The sequence below is a fragment of the Camelus dromedarius genome, chromosome 1 (assembly GCF_036321535.1).
Source record: "Camelus dromedarius isolate mCamDro1 chromosome 1, mCamDro1.pat, whole genome shotgun sequence".
In the NCBI taxonomy this organism is placed as follows: Eukaryota; Metazoa; Chordata; class Mammalia; order Artiodactyla; family Camelidae; genus Camelus; species Camelus dromedarius.
The window spans coordinates 41,481,083-41,495,773 of NC_087436.1; the positions used below are offsets into that span (position 1 = coordinate 41,481,083).

The 14,691-nt window shown below is 31.8% G+C and overlaps 1 long non-coding RNA gene across 1 annotated transcript in view; it reads right to left on the reverse strand.

Annotated features, from left to right (window-relative positions):
- Nucleotides 1–14,329, reverse strand: part of LOC135322097 (uncharacterized) — a 37,326-nt gene extending 22,997 nt beyond the window's left edge. The window contains exon 1 of the long non-coding RNA XR_010382408.1: nucleotides 14,243–14,329. This is a non-coding gene — a long non-coding RNA (uncharacterized LOC135322097). The remainder of the gene's footprint in view (nucleotides 1–14,242) is intronic.
- Between the last annotated feature and the right edge of the window lie 362 nt (nucleotides 14,330–14,691).

Sequence of the window (14,691 nt, forward strand, 5' to 3'; positions counted from 1 at the left end):
GGAGAGGAAAGTTGTGAGCTGCTATATTAAACATCTGTAACTATATTAAACAAATGAAAATATGGTTAAAGAATATTTAGATATATGAAATGAACTTTCTCAGTGCTCAGACCAAAACAAACAAGTTGGGTATTGTGAACATGGACTATGATATATACAAAACAGTGTAAGAGAGATTTCCCGTGTTTGAGGTTCTTGGAGAAATAAGAAACATGTTAAATTCTCCAGCAATGTAAAATTGTATCTGATTGATTTAAATTAATATCACCATCAATAGGTACATTATGTTATGTTATAATATATTATATTTATTACATTATGTGTAAACATTTAGGGGAAGAAAGGTCATGGTTAGTAGGGTGCCCAGCTACATGGAAGATAAGGTCTTTTATTAGGAAATAATAAATTGGCAATAATTAAATCTGAATACACAATGAGATAAAGCACATTTCCACACACAAAGGCATAAACAACCAATGGTCTTGAATAGACTTCTCATATGAACAAATTATTTACATTGGAAAATGAAGAAAAGAAAGGAAAATTTATGATGCAGCCAAATTGAAGGGAGTCTTAGAAACTAAGATATATGTATATGACAGTGCAGAGCTAATAAGTATTTTTAACAGAACAATGGAAAAATGAAAGCAGATTAATTAGTAAAGTCCAGGATTGTTGGAAATACTAGAAAATAAGAAGAAGAAAAAAAAAAGGAAACTGGAAATGCCAGAATAGATGAGATGGCACTATCTGGCTATACAGTCAGGAGTACACAGACTAGATGAAGAGCAGAGAGTACGGGAAGATAGAGCCATTGTCAGGAGGTTATTAATTGAGAACTGCTGAGAAAGGGAACAATAAGCACTTAGTTCTGAGAGTTTTATTCTTAAAATCCCTGCCCTCTGTTTAAGACGCTTTTCTAGACTGTCTCCCAGCTATTGCAGTAATCTTTGGTCAGTCTCAAGTGCAAGGGAAGATGAGGAAATTATTTTAAGTTGACATTGTCTAGCTAGATATAATTGGAAATCTGTTACCACGGGGGAAAGAAAACATGGATATACATGGGTATAGAAAATGCAGTATTACATTTATGCAAAAATAGTAACAGCAGTCTCTGTTTTTAATTCATAGTGATGCAGGAAAACAGATACGGGGCATGAGAAGGGCTGTGTCCCAGGCTTCGGTTGAGCCCCTGGGATGTGCTCCACCAAGCATGGGTCCTTGGCTTCGTGCAGGAAGGAATTCAAGAGCCAGCCACAGTTGAGTGAATTTATTCAGAGAGATACATTGAAAGGCAAGAGAAAGGCCACGAGGTGTAGGGGTTGGGTGCTTAGATTAAAAGTAGGTACACACTCCATAGACAAGAGTGTGGGCCATCTTAGAAGAGGGAGAGAGAGGGGCAGCCCTGAGGCACTGTGTTGCTGATTTTTATGGGCTTGGTGGCTTCATATGCTAATAAGTGGAAGGACCTGTCTTAAGTAGCCTGGGGAAGGGGCTGGGATTCCCAGGAAGTTGGCCGTTTCCCACTCTTTGACTTTTGTGGCTAGCCTTGGGACTGCCATGGTGCCTGTGGGCATGTTTTTCACCATGTTAATATATTACCATGGGTGTATAATGAAGCTCAAGATCTACTAGAATTTAAATTTCTCATCATCCTGAGCCTCAAGGCCTACTGGGGGTTGAATCTTTCACCATTTTGATGTTAATTGCTGTGTCATTCCTTGAAAGTCTGTGCCATTGCTTGAAAGGCTGTGCCCTGCCCCCTTCCTGTCTCAACAGGAAACTGAATTTTAAGCTTTTTCTAAAAGAAATAGCAAATTCTGGGACTGGAAATAAATTGAGTTTCCAGTTTGGACTTAAGGGCCCACATAATTCTGACATTACTTGATATATACTCCATAATATTGAAACAAAATTTTAACCCAGCATATTTATCATGCAATCTCCAGTTTATCATATATTCGAATGAGAAAATAAATGTACGTAGGATTACATGATGGTTTTATTTTGAGCAAATATGGTTGGTGTAAAACTAAAAGGTTATATGCATTCCTATATCAGGATCAATTTACACATTTTGAAATGTTTAGAGAGAAAACAAACCAAGTGGATGTGGGAGCATTTTCCAGTTATAGTAGCTTATCTATAAATCCTTAAATTAAGATAGGCTAAGATAAGTTATGCAAAAAGGAATGGAGATTTTTCTCTTATTTGTAATACAATATCGTGTTAGACAAGTCTTCTAAATATGAATTAATGCAAATAACTATAATTGTATTTACATTAGCATAGGGCATAAATAATAAAGATTTGCTAGATATTCACTTCTTCCATAAAGTGCTTGTGCTGAAACATAACCACCCATTAAGTAAAGGTCAACCAGAGACTTTCTGAAGCTGTTGTCTGAATGACTTTTATTTTTTTGCTGTTGCATTTGTAAATCCTTGTACATGCTGAGCTAGGGCCTATTTATGGCATTCATTCATCACTCTCCTGTTTACCACTGCCAAAGTACCTATTTCAATTCAAAATAATGCATCTACATTTGACATATGTAAACATTAGAGGCAGAAGAGGGATACTTTACCATGATACAAGAAGAAAGAAATGGGAGTAATGGGATGGAATTAAGAGAATGGCAAATACCAAGAGAAATTGCCAAAATCATTTTTTTTTAGCCTTAACAAAGAACTTCCAAAAGAAACAAGGGCAAAATATCCTTTGAAACATTTGACCAAGACCAGAGCAAAAACAACGGGAAATTTAAAGAGTAAGAGTTTCACTTTGAGTATAAAATTAACTGAGGAAACTTTAATCTGTAGTCCCTTCATCAGAAATCCTATTTCATTATTACCTAGGAAAGTACCAGTAACTGAGTTTGAGTAGATATACTGTCTCCCCACCCCCACCCCCAAAAAAATTACATTAAAAAAAAAAAACAGAGGTAATGCATGATGGTATTGTACCTTAAGTCTAGAATAAATAAATAAATTATTCATTGTTATTTTTTTATTCTCAAAAATATTAGGTTTGATTTGTTACTTTAATTTAAATCAGGGAAGATGAGTTTCTGTTGTTTCCTTTCATCCAAGCTCATTTGCAATCAAAGGAACCTGAAAAACTAGTTCAGCGTTTCTTAAAATTTACCAGTTAAAATGACAGAAATCTGTTCATTACTGCAGACCCAATGAACCAATATTTTTGAGGATGATTTTGTATACACTATCATATACCCTAGGGAAGTCCAAAGCACTCTTAAATTTGAAAAGCATTGGACTACACACTAGTATAAACTCTACCCTGAAGGCTTCCTAGGAACCAGTGTAAGTTGAATATCAGTGAAATTAAAGTATAAAAAATTGATAGTCTACTGATGTATTATGTGCATATTTCACATTTATATGTTATTAATGTATACTACACATTTTAATAGATATTATGTATATACATAATATACTTTCCTACATCTGTCTGTGCATAGACAGAAAGCAGTATATGTGTATTATATTCTGTTTAGATTGTACCTTCTTGTAAACTAATTGAAAACAGTATTTTTGCCTGATACATTTTTTATTATATCCCTGATCATTGCACTTTTCATTTAGTATTCTAGGTATTCAAGTTGAAAATTATGCTACTTATATGTTATGAGAACATATACTCGAAAGTATGAAAGGAGATAGCAATATATTCTAACTTGTATGTAGGATGATACTTAAATATGTGATATATTTGGTCTTGTGTGAATACACTTCATCCATTTTTATCATTTCTTCTCAGTTTCTCTGTTATCATCAGCTATTAAAACACAGACCACTCTGAAAGTTAAATATGACTATTTAAAATCAGTCTAAATGGTCTAGTTTACTTTCTGTGAGTAATGGAAGTTAGAATAATTTCTCTGTCTTGAGGATAAGAGGAAGTGGCAGATGAGTAGGTAAACTTAACCAGCAAGTGATCAGATATAAAAAGGCATTTGTGACAATTACAGCAGAAGTTATCTCTTACAACTTAGAGAATGACCTTAGAAGATAACTAGCTCAGCTATACAATTTAAACATTAGAAAACTCAAGCCAAGAGCTATTAAATGAGTAAGCCAAAATAACTCAGAGAATTAATTACGGACTTGGAACCAAAATCTAGTTCTCTGAACTTTAACTTTGATACTATTTTTTTTAATGTGTGTTGCCTTCATAGACTCCATGACATTTACTCAACCTCTTTTTTTATAAGGAAGATCAAAATGTGTTTTCCCATCTTGAGTCTTTCATCAGTATGTGTAATTCAGCATCCTGAGTTGGCTAGCTAGTTATGTGAATGAGCAGTTTGAATATGTGTGTGTGGCTAGTACCTTAGAAAACCCACTGGATTATTTAGCTGAGGCAATAGTTGTAAAATAAAATGAAGCTAGCTTCAACAAGCTTTGTTGTTGAATAGAGGAAAAAAATATGAAGCAGAGAAAAGTCATAACAAAATCAGAAGGTAAAGTAGAGGAACATTAAAATAAATAATATAATTATGCTCACATAGTGAAGCTAGTGAACACCTTTATTCCTTTTGATCCCTTCAGTTGTACCTAAACAAAAATTGCTGATTTTTCTCAGTTTTTACCTTCTTGAAATATGTCCATTGAAGTTCCCTTTTCAGTGTGCTAAAAGGAAAAGCTTCATGGACCAAGTCCCCTGGTTGTTAAAATTGTAAAAAAAAAAAAAAAAAAAAAAAAAAGGAAGAACAGAAATAATTTATGGCATGTGAAACACAATCCACGCCCTCCTTTCCCTTCTCAGATTAGCATGACAAAAACTCTTCTTCTATAGATACAGCCAAAAAACAAGGCTCCTTCTTCCCCTTCCTCCTAGTTAAAGAGTTGTGATATCTTCCTAGGGGGGCAGAATGTCTGTATTTTTCATCATTCCCTCAGCTACCTGTTATACAGGTATTTTCTGACTGAGTGAGGCCAACAGTTGTCTTGTGTGTGTGTGTGTGTTGAGATTGGGGAGGTCCTCCTGCCCAGTCTGCATTCATAGGATAGAGACTACCTTGGACTTGGCACACTTAATTGACCTTACCCTGGCCCTAGTGAGAAGTGGATAAACATTTCTAAATCAATAAAGCTAGTTACATAACAAACAAACAAGCAAATAACAGAAATAAACCATGGGAAATGGGGCAGAACCCAGAATTCTTATATAATGTCTACGTTTCAACAAAAATTATAAGACATGTACAGAAACAAAATAGAATCATACATGGGGAGAGAAAAGCAAGCAACAGAAACTGCCAGTGAGAGTAACCAGATGTTGGATTTAAAAGACAAAGACTTCAGAATAGCCATTGATAAATAATGGCTCAAATTTTCAATGAACTAAAGGAAACCATGTTTAAAGAAGTGAAGGAAAATATGATGATAATATCTTATCAGAGAATATCAATAAAGAGAAATGATAAAAAAGAACTAAATGGAGATTTGAGGTTGAAAAATTCAATAAATGAAATTAGAAACTCACTAGATAGGTTCAATATTAGATTTTAAACAGCAGAGAAAAATATTAGCTAAGTTGAAGGTAGTTCAATAGAGATTATGCAATTTGAAGAACAAAGGAAAAGAATGAAAAGAAAAAAAAACAGAATGTCAGAGAAGTGGTGAGTACCTAAAAGACAACATTGTACATGTAATGGGAGTACCAGGAAAAGAGAGAAAAATATGCAATGAACGTTGTAAAACTTCCAAAATTTGATGAAAATTATTATCTGTGCATCCAAGAAGCTTACCAAAATCTAAGTAGGATAAGCACAAAATAATCTACAAGCAGACCCATCACAATGAAAATGCCATAAGCCAAAGACAAGGAGAAATTTGGGAGGTAGCAAGAGAAATGACTACTTATAATGGACCCCAATAAGAATAGTGGCTTACTTATCAACGGAAACAATCAAGGCCAGAAGGCAGTAGGATGACATATTCAAAATGTTAAACGAGAGGAAAAACTGTCAACCAAGAACTTTACATCCAGAAAAGCCACCTTAAAAAATGAAGGTGAAATAAAGGCATTATAAGAAAAACAAAAACTAAGAGAATTTGAAGTTAGCTGACCCACCTTACAAAATATACCAAAGGAAAGGGTTTTCAGGTTTTCTGTAAGTGATTCCAGATGGTAATTCAAATCCAGATGAAAAAGCAAAAACACTGGTAAAGACAACTATGCAATAATAAAAGACAGTCTCAGTACACATCTCATCTCCTTTCTTCTCTTAGCTGATTTAAAAACCAATTGCATTAAACAACATGTACATAATATTGCTGAGCTTATAGCATATACAAAATAAAATATATTATTCAATGCTAGCACAAAGGAGGCAGGTGTAAGCAAGGCAGTGTCAGGCTAAGTAAATGACTCCAGATTGTAAATGAAACCCACAGGAAAAAAGTGAAGGGAAACAGAAATGGCAAACAGGCAGTTAATATTACAAAAGCTATAAATATAGACTTTTTCTTCATTCTAATTTTCTTTAAAAGATGTAAAATTATAAAAATAATAATTATAAAAATTTATTATTGAGTATGTAACATATATATAGATGAAATATGTATATTAACACCCTCATTACATTTCTGTATTGCACTGGAATAAATCTGAAACAGATTCTAGTAAGATGTATGTGGTAGCCCTAGAGAAATCACTATTAATTCAGAGTTAAATAATGAAAAATGATAGAAAAAGTTAAAATGTCACATTAGAAAATACTCTATTTTGGCAATTAAAGCAATAAAGGAGAGTTACAAACACAGAAAAAGACATGAGAGGTACAGGAAACAAAAAGGTAAAAGGGTAGACAAATTAAATCATATTAATAACTTTAAAAGTAAACTGATTAAACAATGCTATCCAAAGGGAGAGATCAAAAGGATTAAAAAAATATTCTGCATATGTTGTCTACTGAGACACACTTCAGAATCAAGCATACAAATAGATGGAAAGTAAAAGAATAGAAAAAAAAGATATATCATGCAGGCAGCAACCAGAATAAAGCTGTAGTAGCTATGTGAATACCAGACAGAACTGATTTTAAAATGTTTTTAGAGATACAGGGATACATTTTGTAATGGTAACAGTCAAAAACATCAGGAAACTAGGACAATTATAAAAATATTGAAGCATAAAAACAGAGCCCCCAAAAGCATGAAGCAGAAACTCATAGAAATGAAGGTTTATATAGATATTTAACAGTAATGATTAGAAATATCAATACTGCCACTTTGAATAATGGATAGGAAGACTAAACCGATGATCAATGAGAAATAGACGATTAAAAAAACACTGTAAACTGATTAGATCCAACAAACATCAATAGAGCACACCATCCACCAATACAATAATATGTATTTCTTAAGTGAAGATGGAACCTTGTCCATGATATAATAACGCTAGTGGTTTAAAATATAGTGCATTTTTTTTACATGAGGTATTGTAAGGTTAACAGATTGAGAGATAGTTGCGTTGATAAGATAATTTATTACTCACAGTACTCAGAAGGAGAGGACAGGCCACACTGTGCAGGGCCACAGGAGAAAACACTGCTGTTGGCAGCAAACAGACTGAGAGACAAGTGTAGGCAAGAATCTTTAGTGTGGTTTATGTGGGAAAGAATGGGTGAGGCATGTAAAACAGGTAAACTAGACTGTTCCTAGTTATTTGATCCCTGACCGGGCATGATCAGGGCATGTTTATAGTGGCCCAGAGTGTGAGAGTTCAACAAAAGAAGTAGATGGATTGTGGACTCTGGGTTGTTTGGTCTGTATATACAGAAGTATATAAGTGAGCGAGTTTTCAACTATGTCTAAGAACAAGGTACTAAACTGTCAAAGCATTAGAAGACAGAAAAATATAAAAAAACGAAAAACAGACAAACAAAAAGATGATTACTACAGCTAGGCCATAAAATGAATCACAATAAATTTAAAGGGCTTAAAACAATAAAAAGTAGTTTTTCCTTACCACATGGAATAAAACATTAGAAAAGTAAAACAGTAACAAAAATAAATTGGGAAACTCAGAAATAGGAGGAAATTAAACAGCCCACAGAAAGAGCAATGGGCCAATGAAGAAGTCACAGAGAAATTAGAAATTACTTTGAGATGAATATAAAATAAAGACATAGAAATAAAAAAGACAACTTCTGGGAGACAATGAAAGCTTTGCTTAGAGAGAAATTTTTACTTGTGTATGTCTGTATTAAAAAAGGAGAATGATGTCCAAACAGTAGCCTCACTTTTCACCTTAAAACACTGGAAGAAGAAGAGCAAACAAATCCTAAATTATATAAGAGGAAAGAAATGATAATGAGAACAGGAAATAATGAAATGAAATGTGAAATAGAAAAATAAGAAAATTTTAAAAATCCCAAAGTTCTTTCTATAAAAAGATTGTCAAAATGCACAAAACATCAGATAGATTGATCAAGAAAAAAAAATAAAAGACTCCAATTATCAGAATCAGAAATGATAAACACTACTGATGACTTTAGCAAGACAGTAGATCGATAATATTGCTTAATTATTATGAAATGGATCCATTCTTAGAAGTCAAAAACTACAAAAGTTGACTCAAGAAAAAAAAATTTTAATTTAAGAGCTCTATAAAAAATAGATGGAATTTATCATTTATTCAGGGATAAATCAGTTGGCTAAATTAGTAAATGTTACTAAATACTTAAAGGAGAATATATATGTATTCTGTATGTACTCATAAAAAAGATAGCAGAGTAAACAACACTTCAGTTCTGAGGCCAACATTACCCTGAAATCAAAACCCGACACAAATGTGCATGGTAGCACTGCTCACAGTAGCCAAAAGTTGAAAACAACTCAGATGTCCATTAATAGATAAATGAACTAAAAATGGATATATACACACAGTTAAATATTAATTCAGCCATAAAAATGAATGAAGTACTGACACATGGTACAATGTGGATAAACTTCAAAAAATCAAGCTATGTCAAAGAATGTATTAAAAAACATTACAGGTAAATCCATAAAGATAGACAAAAACCATACTGGTGGTTGCTAGAGGGTGGGGAAAAGGGGATATGGAGTTTAATGAGTAGGGGTTTTCTGTTGGGGCATTGAAAATATTTTGGAATTTGATGTTGGAGGTAGTTGCACAGCATTGTGAATGTAGTAAATATCACTGAGTTGTAGAGTTTATAATGGTTAATTTTATGTTTATGAACTTATGTTTATGAATTTCACACCAATAAAACATAAAAAAAGACCAAATCATATGTACTTACTTCTAAATAGGAAAGAGTTAGACTTTTCGTGTTATGTACTATAATTTTTATCTACACTACTTTGCTAGTTATTGATGAGTAATTTGTTCTGAAATAAGAATAAGAAGTTGTGGATAGTATTTATGAATATTTCTAAATTTCCAAATAATCTCTTTTACTGCCTCACTCAGATCTTAATATTAGACTCATATCTTGATAAAACATTGATTGAATGAACAAATAAAATGTGGTAAATCTTAAATACTTATTACAAATATAAAATATATTATATATATATAATGTATATATTAGACCTGGTATGATTAAAACGTTAAAAAGAAGAAACTTACTAAAGGAAATCAGAGTATAGGGTTTTGAGGCCCAAAACTGAATTAGCGGGGATGAAGGCTGAGAAGTAAAGCAATAATAGAAAGAAAAAAGCTAAAGAGCAAATAAAAATAAACCTACTTATAACTATGCTAATATCCATGCACTTAAAAGCAAGAGATATTATTAGAGATAAAAGTGTATTTCACAATAAAAATTCAACAGGAAGTTTTTACAACTATAAATTATTATTCTATTACTAATCTAAAACTAATTATGAAACAAAACTAAATGAAAGAGTATATAATAAATAGTTTAATATAGAAAAATACATGAAAAACACATTTCATATGGTGAAATAAATATATATGTGAGTATAAAACGATTCAAAGACCATTTCATCTGTGTATCATTTTGAGAATACTATAGAACTACTCAAGAAATAAGCAATCAAGAAAGGAAGCTGTAGAGATGTGAAAATCAGATTAAATAGTTTTAAGTTTGCAATGGAAAAATAACCTTTTAATCTAAGTCGTTATATACATTTGAGATGATTGAGAATTGTATGATACTTTGGTTATCTGTGATAATTAAACATTCTGAGAAAGAAAAGAAAACCTTATTAATAGGAATAAATATATGGCATAGAAATACAAGTACTTTAATGATTTCTGCAAAAACTTGTCATTGAAGTGCATACACTTACTATGTTATAGAAGGTTAAAAGTAAAAGGGCAATCCAAGGGGTTATAAGGAATAACAAATCAGAACAGTAATAGCACTCTTAAACTTAGACATAAAGTCAAATATGTAATTGGAGTGTTTTAGAGATATTTTCTGAAAAAAATATTTATAGTTGACTATAAATAAAATCCTTAAATTATTTAAAATTAGACATTTAAAATCTGCATTGCATAAATCAATAAAATTAGAAATAAATAATACAAAATTTTACAAGTTATATACTAAAAAATTAAGAAGTACATGTTTTGATATGAGTGCACAAAGGAAACATTTAATGAAAAATTCCAATTGTCACACTGTCTACTACATCTTTAAAGATACAGTATCTTTAAAGATAAAGTCAAGTATTGGGACCAAATAGCTTTATAACTAAGAAAACATTTCATTTATAGTGTATGCCAGGAAATTGGAAAATACAGTAAGAATGTCCAGTACTACAGCAACACATAGTACGATAGATAAATCATTCAGAGATTTACAGATATACAGATATACAATGCATGTTTTAGGAAGGGCAGATCAAGATATGCGAAGTATTTAAGTAAGTAGAAGGGAAATAAGCATTTAAGTAGAGAAATAATACCAAATTTCCTATTGATAGCTCCAACAGAAAAAAGTTTGGATTGGTTTAAGAAACACAATATTACTAGCAATTGACAAAAATTTTTATACAAAGTATTGTTTGTCAGTAGTTATGCTCAGGAAGATCATATTTTGTGTCACCAAGTTTGGATTTCTAGCTCTAGGTAATATACTAAGGAGATACTGGGCTGTACAGGCAGATGGTGCCATGAATGTGATCCCTTAACTTAGTGGGAATGCTGGAGAAACTCCATAGAAAGGTGAGATTTTCCTCTAAGATTTAAACTGTAAAATCAATTTGAAATAGTGTATCTGATCAGATATAAGTCAAAAGAGACCATCAGAATGGTTCTCAGGTCAGCAAAGTTTGACTAGAATATGAATGAGTGAATTTATCCGTCTAAGAAGTTTGAAAGGCAAAGGATCCAAGAATAGTAAACATGAGACAAATAGCATGGGCAGTGTCCGTCTGTGTACTATCCAGTAGACACAGGACAACTGAAACTATCACAACTTGAATGTCTATGGATCTTCTCTAGGGGAGAAACATCTTTATGTAGCTTAAAACTAACAGTTCCCTCAGTAACATCAATGTTCTATTGTGTGATTAAGCATCAGACAATCAGAATTTGTAGTCACTTAATATTTGGATCATGCAGTCTCTCTTATTCTGACACTATTCAAGGAATAGCAATAATTCATTAGAAGCAATTTATAGGCATAGTATGATTCCTTGAATACTAACTAGGTGCCAGGTTCCGATATCAACACTTTACATATAATACTTCATTTTGTTCTTGCATCAACCCTGAAGGGATTCTTTTACTGTCCCTTTTTGGCAGTGACTACCCTGAGGTTGATATTAAATCAAGAATATACAGCACATTTTGTTGATATAAGAATAGTAATAACAGAAAAGAGTGTATGATAATATTTCATACATCAATTTAATATAAAAATCTGTGTATATGTATTCACAGTGTTAGAATATATATGACATTTTTGATCATAGAGAAAATAAACATGAGTAATCTGTAAACTGTTAAAGTGAGTTTATAAATAACTCAGAAGTATTATGAATAAACTAAGGAAGATGGAGTCTAGTATATTAATGATTTACAATTATACTCTGGAAAAAATCTGAGATGAAGCAAAAGAATTATCTTTAAATTAGATGTGTTTAATAGGAAATTTTTAGATAGGTGAAATGAAGTGGGACTAGTCAATACATATTATATACAAGGCATATATTTTATATTAATTATATAAATGCAATATATATAAAATGCATAAAGCATTATAAGCACAAACACCTATGAAATTAATTCAAGATTGTAAAATATAATCATAATCCTTCAATGGAAGCAACATTCAACTTTATGAATTAATTTTTTACACTTTGAATTCTTTCAGATAATGAAGTAGAGTAGATGTGGAAAATTTTATAGAAAAGTTATAAAGTTCATGAAAATCAAAAGGAAAAAGTGAAGTAGACTTATATTAGTAAAGTGCTGGCAAAAACTTAGTTGATGAATCTGGAAAAATATCAAATAAGAACAGAGAAGAGAAACTCATGCCAGCTAATTTCCAGAACAAATTAAGGGTACAGGCACAAGATGAATCTTACAATGGCTGGCAAGGGTTCAGCAATTATAAAACTGCAGAAGATGCTGTAAATCAAATCAACCTAAAAATGTTGGCAATGGTCAAATTTTGGAATGAACAGCAATAGCCACATAAAGAAGCAAAGTAAAGACAAAGCCATGAACAAGGTGGAATATGATTTATTTTTTCTCATTAAATGCCATTATAAATCACTATTTTAGAAAAGCATGTAAAAGTACGTTATCAATTATAAAGCATTCGCACTTAATATAATTTAAAACAAACATAAAAACAATGTATGAACAGTTTCACACTTCATTTTGTGTACCAGTGATTCTCAACCACCAGCCTTTGAAGTTGTGATGCAGTTTTTTAATCACCTCCAGATAACTGCCTAACCTTCCTGAAAGTTTTAGCTTGATTTCTGTTATCTCTTCTCCCAGTGTTCTCAATATAAAGTTCTATGCTAGAGACTTTAGAAAGATGGCCAGTCTCTTTGTGTGTTTCTAATGGAATCAGTGTTAACAGATTATAGTGAGGATGGAGGAAAACAGCAACCTGAACAATGCAAGAGTGATTTTATATGTTAAATGTTAATTTCTCCGTATTTTATTCTTCAGCCTTCTTGTAATACAACAACCAAAACTTCCTTTCTTTGAGTAAAAGAAACAAGGTTTGACATTTTTACACCTTTCAAACCTTTGAATATGTTTTTAAAATACAGGGACACTTACTACATCTAAAAACTTAAAAATAACTTCAAAGTTATCATATTAAATTTTTCGGGTAAATCTAAAAATTGATTTTAGGTAATAGACACTACTTATGAAAATTTTGTTGGTAACAATAGTAATAGTAATTATTGGCACCAAAAATATTTTTAAAGTATGAGATAATAAGAAGGCAGTTTAAGTGTATATTACAATTACAAATGCTCCCGCACACACTGTGATCCAGAACTCCACATCTGAGAATATCCTACATAATTATGTGACCTCATGTGAAACAAAGTATTTACAATATTTTTACTAAATTACCATTTATAATTCCAAATAATTGGAAATGAATAAAATGTCCATCAGTAGGGTACTGGATAAATTTCAGTCCATGTATCCAATGGAATACTATATAGCATTAAAGAATAATAAGGTTTTATTAAGATAGGGATATTTCTAAAATATATTTTTAATTAAAAGCAAGCAAGATGTAAATGCTGTGTATATACAAACTTTTGTATAAACAAAAGAGAGCAGTTGATAATCTGTAATAACATTTTCTTGTATATCCATAAGGAAACTCAACGAAGAGTTTGGGAGGGGTGGAAACAGTAGATGAAGGGTTGTGATTCAGAAAATCTTTTCATTGTTGATATCCTTTTTGATATTTATAATAAATAAATGAAATCTAATTCAAAAAAATCAAATAAAAATGTTAAATAATTAGATGTAATCTGGCCAAAATACAGTATTTCAATGAATTAGACATAATTTTACGGTCATATTTCTATAAACACTGATAGAATTGCACTATCTACTTACATAGTTGTATATTGAGATTAAAGTCAGTTAAATAGTCCCTGCTTTTTCACAAGTACTTTCTATTAAGGAATATATTTCCTATTAAGTTCTTTTTCTCTTGGTGTTTTGTGTATATATACATATGGCTTTAAATTATTGGTATTTCATTTTATCCCATATGTTTAATACTTACTTTTCAAAGCCCTTTGAATATTTTCTCTAAAATACTGCTATTTCTTTCACATTCCGTTTCTTCATCAACATAGCAGCAAAGTACTTTTTCAAGCTACTGACAAAAATGAAAGTCAAAATCCCTGCCCTTTAGATCTATGGGATTGCAAGTCAGTGTGTCCAAAATAAACATCCCAAGCAAATGGGCAAGTTCTCCAAAAAAAAAGTCTCTGTGTGGTGCTGTTGTGAGAGTGGTAAAGGTGTCCTTCTAGGATGAGGGTTAAATAATCCCTCAGGGAGGAGTTAATGCCTGACTTCTTCCACAGGATGAATAGGAATTTGCTAAATGAAAACCGGGAATCATTAACCAAGAACCAGCCCATGACAATGTACAAAACATGTTGTTTCCATTCAGCCAACGCTTGTTTAGTGACTAGTAAGAAACACTTTCTCCAAGGTGGATCAGTCAGC